The sequence below is a fragment of the Octopus bimaculoides genome, chromosome 14 (genome assembly GCF_046866305.1).
Source record: "Octopus bimaculoides isolate indiv1 chromosome 14, ASM4686630v1, whole genome shotgun sequence".
Lineage (NCBI taxonomy): Eukaryota > Metazoa > Mollusca > Cephalopoda > Octopoda > Octopodidae > Octopus > Octopus bimaculoides.
The window spans coordinates 45,205,810-45,221,120 of record NC_142941.1 but is presented as its reverse complement, the minus strand read 5'-3'; the positions used below and the strand labels follow the sequence as shown (position 1 = coordinate 45,221,120).

Sequence of the window (15,311 nt, the reverse complement as noted above, 5' to 3'; positions counted from 1 at the left end):
TGAGGCTGGAGTTTAGCCGGATTTTCAAGGCGTTTAGGTTGAGAGTAAAGGATTGCCTTCACTCTGAACAGGACGCCAGTCCGTCGCAGGGTTAACTCCAAGTGCCACTCACTGGTATGCGTTTTCAGTTGAGTGTAGTGGAGCAACGTGAAATGAAGACACAGCGTATCACACGGTTCGAGAACCGAACTTATGACCAACCAAACGATCGTGAACTCAAAAGCCTAACTAAGCCACACACCTTCACAATTTTTAACAATCAGCTACGTAGCTATAGTGCATGTCCCATACCGGGCCCTCACAGCCGATTCAGGCTTATACAGCAGATTCAAAAGAACTACTTCTGCCAATGAAAGCGTCGCCTGGGGGTAGCTGCTCCTTTTCCCACCTAGCTACAGTTAGCTGTAGCGTTTGTTAATTCCCATCTAAATCTTCTTTGAATTGCAGCTATAGATACTGTATTTGCTTTGAATATGAAGAAGACATTGCAAATGATAACCATGTCAATGTGCCAAGAATTTGCAGATTATAGAAAATAAAACACTCATTTTTATTTTCAGAATAAACATATTTTACTCGTAAATTTCGACAGATTGATTGTATAAATATGCTTTATGAAAAGTGTGGCAAACAGAATGAGATACTTTTATTATTTCGAATTAAGATGCATTCACCAATGTTTATTTAACTTCTTTAATTTTACTGGCGGATACATAAAAAAGAAAATGAAAAGAAGAGAGTATTTTGGTGAGCTTAGCTTTCCTATGAGCATTAATGACAGAAGTGAAGTGAAATTCCAGAATAAAGAATCAAAACGGGATGAGTCAAAGTAAAGTACTAGCAAATATATTCGAAACCGAAAGTAAAGGTTTACAAGTGCCAAGCCGAACCTAACTTTAAGCCGGATCACGTGACACAGTGTTCGATCCTTCAGCGTTACGCCTTGGGTAAGTGTCTTCTACGATATACTCGATTTGACTTCAGTCGTGTGAGTGGAATTTGATTGAAGAAAATAGTTCCATTTAAATTAACTCTTTAAATGCAACCCCCCCCCCTCACACTGTGTTTACTCGTGCATAGGTCGCATGCCTGTTATTTCTATAGTTAAAATCAACTGCAACATATACACGAGTAAATACCATATATATATATATATATATATATATATATATATATATCTATATATATATATATGCCCACTCCTGTATGCGTGTGTATATATATATATATATATATATATATATATATATATATATATATATATATATATATATTGTGTGTGTGATAGAGAATTTATGTTTGTGTTTAAAAGACCGATGTTGTGTCAAAAAGTGAGACTAACAGCTTAGCCCTGAAGCTATTTTTTGTTACTTTCAAATTCCACTCGTCATACGTAAGAAGATTGTTCCCTATCAAATTCCCGACAGAAACTTTAACAAGATTCCCTCTTCCCTAATCTCAAATTACCTAAGAAAATGGAAGAGAGTTGTATACAGGGGAGTAACGAATTGGCCACAAGCCAATTGTTGTTCTTGAAGTATACTACCTTCCTCAGAAAGAAAAAGAAAAAATCCTGCAGAGAACGGGAACTAAGGTAAAAAAAAAGAAAAGAATCCAACGAACACTTGATATAGATTTTTATTAATGGGTTAGTCGAAGGCGTTGAGCTGTCAGAATCGTTACAGCGTTTAAAAAATTGCCTTGTTGGGGGAAGGGTACTAATCCTGCTTCTTTACATTCTGGGTTCAAATCCCACCGAGGTCAACTTTGCCTTTTATTCTTTCGGAATCGACAAAATACTGAGCTCAGTGGTACTGACTAGCTTCTCAAAATTGCTGCTCTGTATCAGAAACCATTAATGAGGTTAGTCGGAAGAGAAAATACCATGACCGTTTTCCATGTTCTCCTAAACAAATGACAGAAAGGATGGAGCTATCTTCAGACTGGATATCTTGCCCGAAGGTTTGCAACAGAAGGAACTCTTCTAAAGGTACCCATGGGCCAGATGGCGGGGAAAAGCAGGATGACGGCTTACGTCTATCACTCCCGAAACGGGAACAGTCCACCAACGGACTTTCGCCCTGTCTCCTAAATTTCACTGACTTTTGTGGCTCAAGACTCTAGTTAAAAGATACTTGACCAAGACGCCGCGTAAGTCGGGTCTTATCCAAAACCAAGTGGTTACGAAACGAACTCCTTAGTGTACAGGTATAACTGCGTCATAAAGCTTAAAGAAATCATAATTGAAAAACTGAAACATAACCTCAGTTATACTCGATAGTTAGCAATGTTGGAATCGAAAATAGAGCTTTAGATATACCGAAATAGTTCATTTGTTCAGGCTTTCAGAAGATTTGTAAAGAGAAGTGTAATAATGTTTGTAAGCTAGTGAATAGCAAAATGCCAAATGTGCCCACGAGTGTTTTATCGTAACAAGGTCTGAAAATACCTTTTATAAATAAAGTATTAATAAAAATCAATAAACTACTGAAAGGTTAATTCTGCATCAAGACTAGATGGTTTTCCAACTCATTTTCTAAAACGCTTGTAAATACATTTGTTCCTTCTTCGATAGAAGTGAATGAGCGCCGTTGTGATATACAGCATGTCTCGGAGATTTTACGCCTGGCCAAGTCTATGTCTCTCCAGGTCTGCTCAAAGTCAATTTTATTTAGCGAGAAAGACAGAAATAAATAAGGAAAACACGATCCCAGTACTTGAATGTTACTATATTTATCGACCTTGAAAGGATGAAAATCTAAGTTGATTTGAACTCTTAGAGCTGAACCAGGTTCCAAAAAGGACTAAAAAAAAGAAAATTATATTAAAAAAATGCCACTCTGACCTTAGCACAAACCTCACCCCCCCCCCCCGTGCCACCACAAATATTTAGACAAATAATCTGCTATAAATAATTAAAAGTACGGGCAACCTTGTTTTTGAAGAAACTCAAGATTGTGAAGTTTGAGAGGAACTGAACACATTAAACGTTTGAATGATCAGTGATAATTATTTCATATTTCTTAATGTTCAAGTTTACTACTGAGCAGAAACTAGGACAGCGTGTCTAACACTTCTGTTATAGCCCACATTCACAGGAGGATCATGACTCAGCACTCTCTGAGCTAATGAAACACGTATCAAATTTTCCGAAGTGTCATTGCTTCTTACATAGTCAAGTCATTCTGTTCTGTAGCAATACTTCAAAAGATCAAAGGTTCTTTGCCGAGCCATAAGCTCATGCCGTATATCAGAATTCAACTCAATTCCATCAGGAGTTGGGGACTCGAAGAAGGAATCCTCGGATTCTGTGGCCTATATATTCTCCCGGACCACGGGCGGAACACCGATCCGTAACAGGATTACTCATATTTGCCAGCTGAGTGAACTGGAATAACATGAAATGAAGTGTTTCGCTCAAGAACACAACGCATCGCCAAGTCCAGGAATCGAAACCACAATCTTATGATCACGAGTGCAACACCATAACCGCTAATGCATGCGTCCTCCACGTGCTAATTACCTAGCATTAGGTAAAATAGGTCACCGAGATGTAAGTTTCTTAATCATACACAGTGGAGGCGCAATGGCCCAGTGGTTAGGGCAGCGGACTCGCGGTCATAGCATCGCGGTTTCGATTCCCAGACCGGGCGTTGTGAGTGTTTATTGAGCGAAAACACCTAAAGCTCCACGAGGCTCCGGCAGGGGATGGTGGCGAACCCTGCTGTACTCTTCCACCACAACTTTCTCTCACTCTTTCTTCCTGTTTCTGTTGTGCTTGTAATTCAAAGGGTCAGCCTTGTTACACAAGGTCACGCTGAATCTCCCCGAGAACTACGTTAAGGGTACACATGTCTGTGGAGTGCTCAGCCACTTGCACGTTAATTTCACGAGCAGTCTGTTCCGTTGATCGGATCAACTGAAACTCTCGACGTCGTAAGCGACGGAGTGCCAACAACAATCATACACAGTGCAGCATTTGTGAAAAGAAGCAAACCGCTGACTCTTTGGTTGATTGCCGACAACCCATCGACTCAGTGATTCGCAGCTTTCGCAACTTAAACTTGAATACCTACAAATGTAAGCACCCACAGTTTGATTGAATTAATGTAAATTATTCTTAAACCACTATGTTGAGGAAGATAAGAAAATCAGGTCTAAATATGATAGTTAAGAAAGTCTTCACGTTTTAAAAATTTTGTGTGTAGAACAAAAAGATCTTTTGTAGGGATCGACAAACATATTATACCAAACTCTTTTAGTAGATTAAAATGAAAGCGCATTGATTACCAACCACTGGAAATGAAAAGAACTAATTTTTTTGTAGAAAATGCATAAAAGAAAGTAATTTAATTGTCATAGGAAGTTATATGTAAGGCGTTTCAATTGGAAAAAAAGGAAAAAAAAACAACAATTTCAGGCCCCCGAAATTGACATGCATTTACTATATGAACCTTTACGGTATGTGTTTGCTCGACGACTTAACACGATGCCCTGTGTAACAGGACCAAACCCAAAACCACCTGGTTATGAAGGGAACTTTTTAACCACACGGCCATTCTTGCGCGCGCCATGTGTGGAGGAAAAATAAAACAAAGGATGATTTAATGATTAATGACTTTTCAATCAGAGCTGACTTCGAGCTAAACAACAACAACAACGATTCCATCACTCTAGTGGATTAAGATAGACAACTGCTCAGTCTTTCCTTATCAAAAGTATCTATTAAGTAGTCAGAAGCATAATTAATCTCAGTAGAGTGAATGCGCAACAATCGGAAATAAAACAATTTTCCATTAAACGGCATTTAGTAAGTGCTACATATTTGTAATTCGACCTTATTTACTAGAGATATTCGTAAATTTAGGTTAAGTTCGTATGCTGTGGAGGAAAGCGGATACTAACTTTACTAAATTTTTACTGATATAGAAGACAATCACTAGCCCTTTCGGAACCCATCCCGCCATTTTTGTTGTTGTTTGTTTTAATTATATCACATTTAGCAATCTGAGACTTCATTTTGGTGGTTTACTTACTAGTATGGTCAATAACCAGACATAAAATGGTCGAATGATTAAGAAAGTTGCTTCAGAATTTCGATACTCCTGATTGACATCTTGAGCATGTGTCATTTACTACTGTCCTCAGGTCGACCCAAACCTTGGTGGACGGAAACTAGGATCAAGTCCGTCGGATGGACTATACCTGCAATTCAAAGGTAAAACCTTGCCACACTCAGTTCTCTCCGTGGATTATGTTATTCCACGTTTATGGAATATTCAACCACCCGATTCAGTCATTGGATTGCGGCCATGCAAAGCCACCACCTTGAATGGTTAAGTCGAACAAATCGACCCCAGTACTAACTTTTTAAAGTCTAGCGTTTATTCTATGGGTCTCTCTTTTGCCAAATCGATAAAACTGCGGGGACGTCAAAGTGAAAAAAAAAAGTCGTCATGTTGTGTGGTGGGGATACAAACACAAACATATATATATATATATGTACGACGGGCTTCCATCCACCAAATTCACTCACAAGACAATGGTCAGCCCGGGGCTATAATAGAAAACACTTGCCCAAAGTGCCGCGCAGAGGGACTGAACCTGAAACTACGTAGTTTGTGGAATATTCAACCACCTATTCGTTAATTCAATGAGTAGGAAATCCAGTTCATTGTGCAACTGAATACTCATTATCGATACCGACGGAGATCCATGTTTTACAGATACACACAGCCTGCTTATGTAAGACCTTATTCCAGTCTTGCTCGCGTTTTGCTGTGATCCTATCCACTCAAGCCTCGCACTTAACAACATACAGAATCCGTCTGACGAAAACGTAAATTCCGTTCCCCACCCTGGAATTTTTCATCCCTGTCTACGTTTATTTTTCCTGTAGTAACGAACAAAGTTATTGAAGACCAATATAAGCCACATTGATCACACAGCTCTCTGATGACACGAAAAAAAGAATGAGTGTAGTCCCTTCTTCCAGACCAAACCAGAGTATTCGACTGCAAAGTTTTTCACTTTTATTGGAAAAACTATTATAACATATCATTTTTAGTTATTCTTTTTTTTTATACTGGGAGGCCAAAATCACGTTTATCTGGTGGTCTCGGCGTTGGCAGATATTTGTCCTCCCCGTTAGCGATATAAACTAGAGTGCATTTACGCACCGATGAGAGTTTCTCTCATAACAACAACCGCAGTATTTTAACAGAACATCCACTTTAAAGTGGGGATGAATATTACTGTTTGGCATTAATACGGCTTCTGTCGTTAACAATTATATTATATTGTATATAAAATGAAATACTAAATATATATAAGATAACGGTAATTAACTACTGCTTATGGTATTATAAAGCCGGTACCAGAATATCCAACGCTCTAGGAGAGCCCTACAACGTCCACCCCGTTCAACCAGGTGTCCTTCTCCATTCATATTCTCTAATATCCTTCTGCAACCACATCCATATTATAGTTAACTTGCGAACAAGAAATTGATAGTATATTATCACACATATCACAAAATAAACACTGAGCAAAATTTGAAATATATACCAAATTCACTCACAAAGCATTGTTCGGTTCGGGGCAGTAGAAAAAGTTATTTCTGCAAGGTGCCGCGCAGTGGGACTGAACTCGAAACCACATAATTGCAAAGCGAACTTCTTAACCATACAATTATGTCTGCGCCTATTGCAACTCTGTTTTCCTTTTTCTTTTTTTCCAAAACAACTTAAGACCTCCAAAATTGAGATGCATAACCAACTAACCTTTTATGGTATGTGTTTCCTTTTCGGCTTAACACAAATTCCTAAACAGAATACGAACTCCCAAATCGCGCTACTAAATCTGTAGTAGCTTTTCCACTCGGTTATCAGTTCTTCGGCCGCAATGTGGCCCTGAGCAAGCAGGCCTATTATCAAAAACATTCCGGTCATAACCATTCCATAATTTTCTCAATAACAGTATACGCTAGATGGCATTATCCAATCTTTGTGTGTGTGTGTGTGCGCGCGCCTTTTAAACGACAGTAGGATGTGACGGGAAAGGAATTTGGCTGTTATTTCTAGCAGGTCGAGCAACTACATAGCCACTTCCCGTTACCTCGACTACTCGGTTAGTAATCATGACAAGAGTAAAGAATCAAAGCAGTGCCTGTGCACGTAATTCAGAGATAAGATTCCATATATGTGATGTAATGATTTGAAAACTTCATCCTGAAATTATCAAAACAATTAGCAAGCAAAAACTCCCAGTAGAAGTCATAAAAAAACCTAAAAGCAAGTGGAATAAGTCCAGAATGATAGGGTAACTGAAATGAACTGGACAATATAGACAATGCACACGCAACCCTTTTTCGAGAAGCGGGTTGCACGACTGAAAAAAATTCAAGGTAAATTTAATAAACGTTATTTTCCTCGTGAAATTAAGTGTGTCATTTACAAAATACCACGGGCCGCAGTTTGCTCATGCTTGATATAGACAATGCAGGTTTTAAATCGACTCAACCATTTTGTTGATATTCATGATCAACGAAACCATATTCCTTAGTGGTTAGAGCGTTGGATGAAATCCTGGCAGTATTTGTTTCAACTCATTGCGCTATGAGTTCAAATCCCGCCGAGGGTAAAACTTGTTTTTCATCTTTTCGAAGGTCAAGAAAGAAAGAAAAAAAAAAATCTAACACAAGGCGGTAGACTGGTGTGGAAGTGTTAGAAGGTTGGACAAGATTCTTAGCCGAATTTATCCCACATGATTTCGGGTTCAGTACTATTGTGCGGCACCTTGGGCAAGTGTCGTCTATTATAGCCCTGGTCTATCAATGCCTTGTGAGTGGATTTGGTAGACAGAAACTGCGTGGAAACCCGACGCGCGCGCGTGAGATCCTTCTCATTATCACTTGACAACTGGCGTTGGTTTGATTACGTTCTCGCAAGGTAGCGGTTCAGCAAAAGAGAGCGATAGTACCAGCATTAAAAAGAAAATAACAAAACAAATAAACGAAAAAAAAAACAAACTCGTAAGTAAAAGATATACGATAAAACCTGCACATACATGTGCAAATGAATGCCCAACCTTGACCCCACCATATATATATTAATACAGACGGTCGTGTGCAATGTGTTACCAAAATGGAAAACTATAATTGTCACTAAATAAGACCAAGGTGTTAGAACACCTACATTGCTAGAAATAAGAGCTAAAAAGCTCTAATAACTGTATACATATGTACTGACAAGGACTGTGTACAATTATGTGCTTTAAGTGCAGCATTAGAGCTTTTTTAGTTCTTATTTCTAGCAATGTAAGTGTTCTAACACCCTAGTCATATTTAGTCACAATTACACACACACACAGATATAATAAAGACCACTCTAAGTATTGCTGACTGAATAAAACGTACTTCGCTGACGAGGTCTAACACGATTAAAATATGTCCATCACTTCCACTAGTTGACTCTAATGATCAGATTCATTCCAATCTGCATTTTATATCAGTGGTTCTTAAACATTTTTCTTTTCTGTTTTCCGTGGTACGCTAATTAACAATTAAAATATATATATATATATATTTCTGTAGTTTCCGTTGGAAGATGTTTTGAAGTTAAAAATTTAGAAAAAATCAAATATAGAAAAATTAAATATTTTCGTATCACAAAATTAAGTATAATACATTTTTCAACACCTTCAAACATCAGTATAGCCTTTAATTATATATTAAAAACACCCCCCCCCCCAAAAAAAAACCCCGTAGCGCACTGGTCGACTGTAACTTACCCAAATTTTTTACCAACTGATAATATTGGGAGTTATCTCCCCTGATTATTGTTTAAAAATTTTAAACATTTTTGGACAGATTTTATCTATTAAATTTCATCGGATAATCTCAACTGATCGAAGCTTGTGAGATCCTACTACATTTGTAATTAGCATGCAAAATGTTACCTTGGGGTTATTTTCCTTCAGTGACACAGTAAAATCGTTGTTTATTCCCAGGTCAACTCTGAATCAATATTCCTGTCATCAAAAGTTGTTCAGGCTATGACCATCCCATCGATTTTTTTTAGTCAGTAATGAATGTATTATAGATTACATTATCCAGTGTAATTTTCCAAAGCGGTACAATATCGTTTGAGCGAAATTTGGATGCTATTTCTAGTAATCGAGTGATTGTGTAGAGCAGTCATGGACAAACTGCGAGAATCTCTGAATGGAACACGTAAACGAAAAGTTTCCATAAAATTTGTTAGTAGTGCGGCCCTCCTGGTGATGAACCATATCACATGCGGCCCGCTTCACAAAAAAAAAACAAAAGAAGGGCTGCTTATGTTTAGTGTAGCGGCCACCCCATTAGATGGTGTAGGAGTAGTTATCTCTGATTGAGCAGACACCTACGACCAAGAGCTAATCCAGCCGTAGACCACTGTCTTTCTAGGGCTACAAGATCCACTATTTAAGACAGTAATATACAATCAGAGGGATGTTTGGCTGCTATTTCTAGCAGGTCAAGCGATCACGTAAAAGCTCCTTTCGAGGGAAAGCCGATCAAATTGGAAAATATACATGATTATCGAAAGGTTAATTACTAAGATTCCAACGTTCACTGATTTGAAAACGTGCTTTTGTGACCTCTTCATCCTTATCGCTCAATGCTCAAGTTACGCGATATTCTTGGACGGATGAACCTAATGTAGGTTCAACGACTATCTAGCAATATCACAGGCCCTCAGAAATTCCGGGTTGGTGTCCGGCGTGCTGAGAGACCACTGGGAGTGAGGCACTCCTTAGCTTTTGTTAAAGCATGTCTCTAGAACTCGCTGCAAATCCAGGCTACATCTGCTCCGATAATTGGCAGTGACTTGGTCAGCGAATCCTCTGCGACGGTCAAAAATCGACAGCAAGATGAGCTGCTACGGATCACACTATCTCAAAGTGTGTATGCATGTGACCAGGGACACCATGTGAACGTGTATTCCCACTGAAATTCCGAACATGAACTCTACACCTCAACAGCAAATGACAAATACGGCTACGACGTTCGCGCTTGCTCTCCCAGTAAAACATTTGTCTGTTGGATGTGATCAGCATTCGTGAGGGACGTGGTGAACACGTTGGTAGGAGCCGGCTCAACTCATCCCGGGTGACTACAGCTGCTAGTACAAATAAGTAGTAAGATATTCTTAGTTTAGTTCAACAGAGAATATGTTAGTCTCAAAACAAACTCTACTGTACCCTGAGTGCATTTTCTTACTCTCTCTTCAGCCTGCTATTTTGTAAATCTTTTTTTAATACAGTCTGACATTTTTCCAACTCTAGTTGGAAACTTTTGATATGGGTAATCAGAGCCAGATGAGCGATTAAACAGCAGCAAGTGCTTAAGACACCAACAAAAAAAGGCGGGTATCTTTTACCGTTTACTTGTTTCAGTAATTAGACCCATGAGGCCACCGCTTTGGAGGGTTTTAGTTGAACGAATCGACACCAGTACTCATTTAGAACAAAAAAAAAAAAAAAATCCTTGTACTTATTGTCGGTCTCTCTTTTGCCGAACTGCTAAGTAACTGGGACGTAAACAAACCAGCACCCATTGTCAAGCGATATCGGAGTAAGGACAAATATAGGCATACACACGACAGGCTTCTTTCAGTTTCCGCCTATCAAATCCACCCACAAGGCTTTGGTTGTCCCGGGATTATAGCAGAAGACACTTGCCCAAGATGCCTCGCAGTGGGACTGACCCTTGGTCTGTATGGTTGGGAAGCAAACTTCTTAGCACACAAATACACCTATCACATTTTTTTCCAGTGCCAGATTTATCATGGTGCAAATTAGATTTTATCGTGATTAAAAAATTCCGAATGAAAAAGTGTTGAAAGTTTGAATTGCTTTTTGCCGTCTTAGTTGTAAATAATTTGCTTATACCGCTCACTGCTATTTGGTGTTAAATAAATAACAATACACATGTGTCAAATACAAACATATTTTCTTATTGACACACTAAAATAGGGAATACATTAAGTCTCATTATACGCTCAATTGAGAACCATGTTACGCTTGTCATAGATTGATAATGATAACACAGGTCGGCGATCAGTTCAATTTTCCGCTTGTACCGCAAAACGGCGCCCAAACGACCGCTCACAATGCTCAGCTAACTAAAATGCACTGATTATCCTTTGTGTTTACACGACTGTGCTGTGAAGTTATTTTTTTGTGCTTTAAAAAAAAAAAAAATACAGATTTGTGTACTCGTACCCATCAACATAGGATCGGTGAACAGAATGAATACGAAGGTGCCTGATGCTAACAAACAATGCAGACGAGTGTATCCTCTACAGGAAAATGTAGAGGTGATCAAGAAAATTTTGTGACGGTGGAAGCTTTGCTGCTGTGGGCCGCGATTTGGTGTTAACAAATCTACTATTCGTTCCGTTAACAAAGTGCGTGAAGATGATTAACTTACTGTGTTTTCAGAACGAAGCCTTTTCTCGTGATAAACGAGGATAGATATACTAGTATTTCTCTTGAAAAAAATTGTAAGGCAACCCTTAAACTTCAGAATATATCTCCACGATCCACCCCTAGGTGCTGAAACACCTATGCGCCCCTACGAGGATCACATGGTTGTTTAGTAAGATGAGACGTTAACAAAGACAACATTTCGAACACTATAGGTTGAGAAATATAATTTACCTACAAATTACAGTATTTCAGGGTCTTGTTCCGTTCAGTCTCAGCTCTAACGCAGCATTTAAGGTGTATGATGGAGCGAAAGAATATGTAATAGTGGGGTCCCATGTGAGGCACCTATCTATTGGTTCCAGAATTGAGAGGAAATTTACTTTGGCTAATGCACGTTTTATAATTAGATCTATTCCACTAGGGCCACCAGAATCGGGGTGCTTGCCAAATCGACATTGCATTCTCACACAAACATCACCTCCACACTAGAACGATGAAAATGTGGAGCTTATTCCGACTAAGTAAGCTATCTACGTTCACTGCATGCATATACTTTTATTTATATATTTTTGCAAATTATAAATAAAATTTTAGAAATAAACAATAAAACAGGTTAATTATAATATAATTGTAGAATTTGGTCTGAAAGAAAAGTGAATTACATATTCAGTTCCTATGTCAATGTCTTGTCAAAGGAAGGGTCGAAGGAGTACCTTGTCGAGCTGTGCTTGGTGTACCAGCTGACTTTAACCCGGCTCTATGGGCAATGTAACTTTAGAGATACAGTAGGGTCCCATGTAAAAGTGAACTGGAAAATTCCGGTGAACTGAAACTATCCCTGAAATTGGTAGGGAAAAACTGCCCTTAAGAGTGTTTAAAATATTACACACACACACACATATAAGGGAAATAACTTTAATAATATCAACCAAAACAAAGACAAATTAGATGAAAATGGATCTTGTCTTTAAAAGCTGAATGGTAAAGAGTAACGGATATGTTTCGATCTTATTAGACTTCAGCGAAATACCTTGTACTCAGTTGGCACAAACGGTTAGTGCACACACACACACACACACACATCTTCAACGCCCAATATCCTTGGGAGGCTCGTGGGATAGAGAACTGAATCACCTCCCCATACGGTCCTAATCAGAAGCAACTGTCATTACTCTTTCCGGCCGGATTTCCAAACGCGACCAACTGAAGCTATGGATACTATCCAACCGTCTCATTCTTGGTCTACCAGTAGGTCTTCAGCCGGCTGGCTCGGTTTGAAGAATCCGGATGGCGACTGTTTCCCGAGACATTCTAATCACATGCCCGTAGTTCCGAAGCTGTGACCTCCCATATAATGATACTGGTTATGAACCTCAACAATATGGCCGAAGGGAAATATCTGCGGAGCGTTCCACGTTAAAGAAAAATATACACATACGGTACGATCTCACAATGAGATTAATAACCTTTAAAGACAAGATCCACTCTAATATCATCATCTTTAGCCACTAAAACATTCCGCTTGGCTGTTATTGGAATTATCTGCCTTGCTTCATGTTTTCGTTTCAGATTTTAATCACTTGTAGAGAAAGTTGTTGCACTAATATCGGATGTTAATTGAACACTGCATCCTTTTAAACCGACCGTAAGTGGTTGGTGACTAATATAGATATAGTTAATAAAAAGTAGTATTACACAAAAAAATGATAATAGTTACTACTAGTAAAGAATCTTTAACTTCTGAGGGTAATTGAAGAGAAGTGAATGGTCACTTCGCAAAATATCTACCAAGGGACTACATTGATGTTACAACCAGTGGAAGGTAATGTGACAAATGAGGTTTGGATCCCGCACTGATATTATTATGTAATACGACAGTAAACCAGAACATTTTATAAGACGCAACAATGTTAAACTAGGTTCTATCGAGAAGTATAAAATTATTAAACCTTACACAGGTTTCTCACAAAAATACAACAGCTTTTGAATATGGCCCGTAGAGGCATATTGGATTTACTAATATAATCTATAAGCAAAATAAATGAAAAGTGATTTAGAAAAAAAATTCAAATAAACGAATACAGATAAATAGAAGGTGTGTGCTGCTTATTATTTTAATTAATTTAAAAGGAGGATGTTATGAAAGAAATAGGTAGAAGCTGAATGTTACAATATTTACAAATAAATTTTGATATTTAAGTAGTTAGTAACTTTACTTCGTTAGATTTGTAATCAAGGATAACCAGAAAGCAAATTAAAAACAAAATAAAGAAATTTTAAACTTTTTATTTCATTTTTTTTTTTCATAACCATGACAATCGCTGATTTCTTATTTCCCGGTTTAGAAAGAAAACTTTTAATACAAGACAGATATTACTTTTGTGAAATAAGAAAGTAAGTATCAAATATCAAAAGATGACAAGTTAGATATTAAAAAAAAATTTCAATTTAATTCTAGCACATTATTTATGATTGTAAAGAGAAACTTTTTAAATATAAATTTTTCTCTTTAAATTTAAACAATTTTTAATATTTTTTCTGGGGAAATATTTTCTTTCTCTAAAAATTAAAAAAAAAAATATTTAAAGCAAATAAATTTTCTTAGATTAAATTTTAAAAATGAATACTATTGATATTTCGGTCGACTTAATCACAATTTGCCTGTTTGACAGCGAATTTGATAGTTCTTACTCGAAGTAGTAAGAGTGAGTTTGGTATTGGTGCGAGCGAGATGGATGCTTTCATGTCACAGGCCATCGCAGATCGGATCAACCTGACACATTTTCGACGATGACATAATTATCATTAATCGTTATCAAAGTAAAACTAGAAACTAGTATTAAACGGGAATGGAAGGAAAAGAATATTTCATGTGTGATTTATAATAATAATAATAAAAGGCTATTAAAGAAAGAAAATAATTGCTAATAGAAATAAATAAATTTTACTAATTTTTGAAAGTGATTCATGTAATTAAGCAACAGGTGGTGTATTTTAGAGTTTATCTGTTGCTGCACTTACCTTACTTATAAGTTGGAACTTCAATTAAGGATCAAGCGGTCATAGGAGTAGGAGGGGTGAAGAAAGACAAGTTAAGAAAAGGGGAGGATACATGTCAACTGAGAAAATAGAGATGAAGGGAGACAATTATAAAGCACCATAGAATTGGTTGTGTTTCCAGTCGAAAATCTGCCAAAATATACTCGAATATATTTTTTTTATCAAACATCAAACGTTTCTAAAAAGATCCTGACGTTTTTAATAACAATTAGAAGATCTTAACGATTACTTGTTTTAGTTAGAAACCAATTCTAAGGAAAACCTAATGGTATTTACTAAAATTGGACATTTACACCGGTCGCACCGACTTAATTGTTCTTGCTACTTGCTAACGATGAAAAAAAAATTTCGTAACGCTCCTTGGATATGTATAAAAAATAAAATAAAAAAGGCGTGAGGAGAAAAATATCTGGAAATCAGCCCCTGTCGACATTTTGTAGCCGCGACTAAGCATCTTATTTAAAATATTATAAAGATAAAATGTAATTTATTGTTAATTGATACAGATATTTCATGTGTCTGCTTTGATATCGATATCCAGGTTGTACATTTCATATATTTTTGATACGCAAATTCTACGAAAATTTTTTTTTATGTTAATTCTTATGCAATTTCTGACCAGTTGTTTTTTTTTCTTGCTTATGTATTACATTGGCTTCTTGTCTTTTTTTTTTATTTATTTTCTGATGTTTCGATTTAAAATTTCAAATGTTGCTTTCTTAAGTGATACGTGATGTGATAAAATAAATGGCTGTATCACTTATTATATAAGTATT

The 15,311-nt window shown here is 37.3% G+C and overlaps 1 protein-coding gene across 2 annotated transcripts in view; it reads right to left on the bottom strand.

Moving 5' to 3' along the window:
* The window catches only part of LOC106872903 (uncharacterized), a 24,054-nt gene extending 8,959 nt beyond the window's left edge, over window positions 1-15,095 (bottom strand). The window contains exon 1 of one of the 2 annotated variants that reach the window (XM_052972826.2): window positions 14,497-15,095. The gene's annotated coding sequence lies outside the window, so the exon portion shown is untranslated. Of the gene's footprint in view, window positions 1-6,782; window positions 8,148-14,496 lie in introns of those variants that run through there. The other variant, XM_052972827.2, reaches the window with a different exon arrangement.
* Window positions 15,096-15,311: the final 216 nt, after the last annotated feature.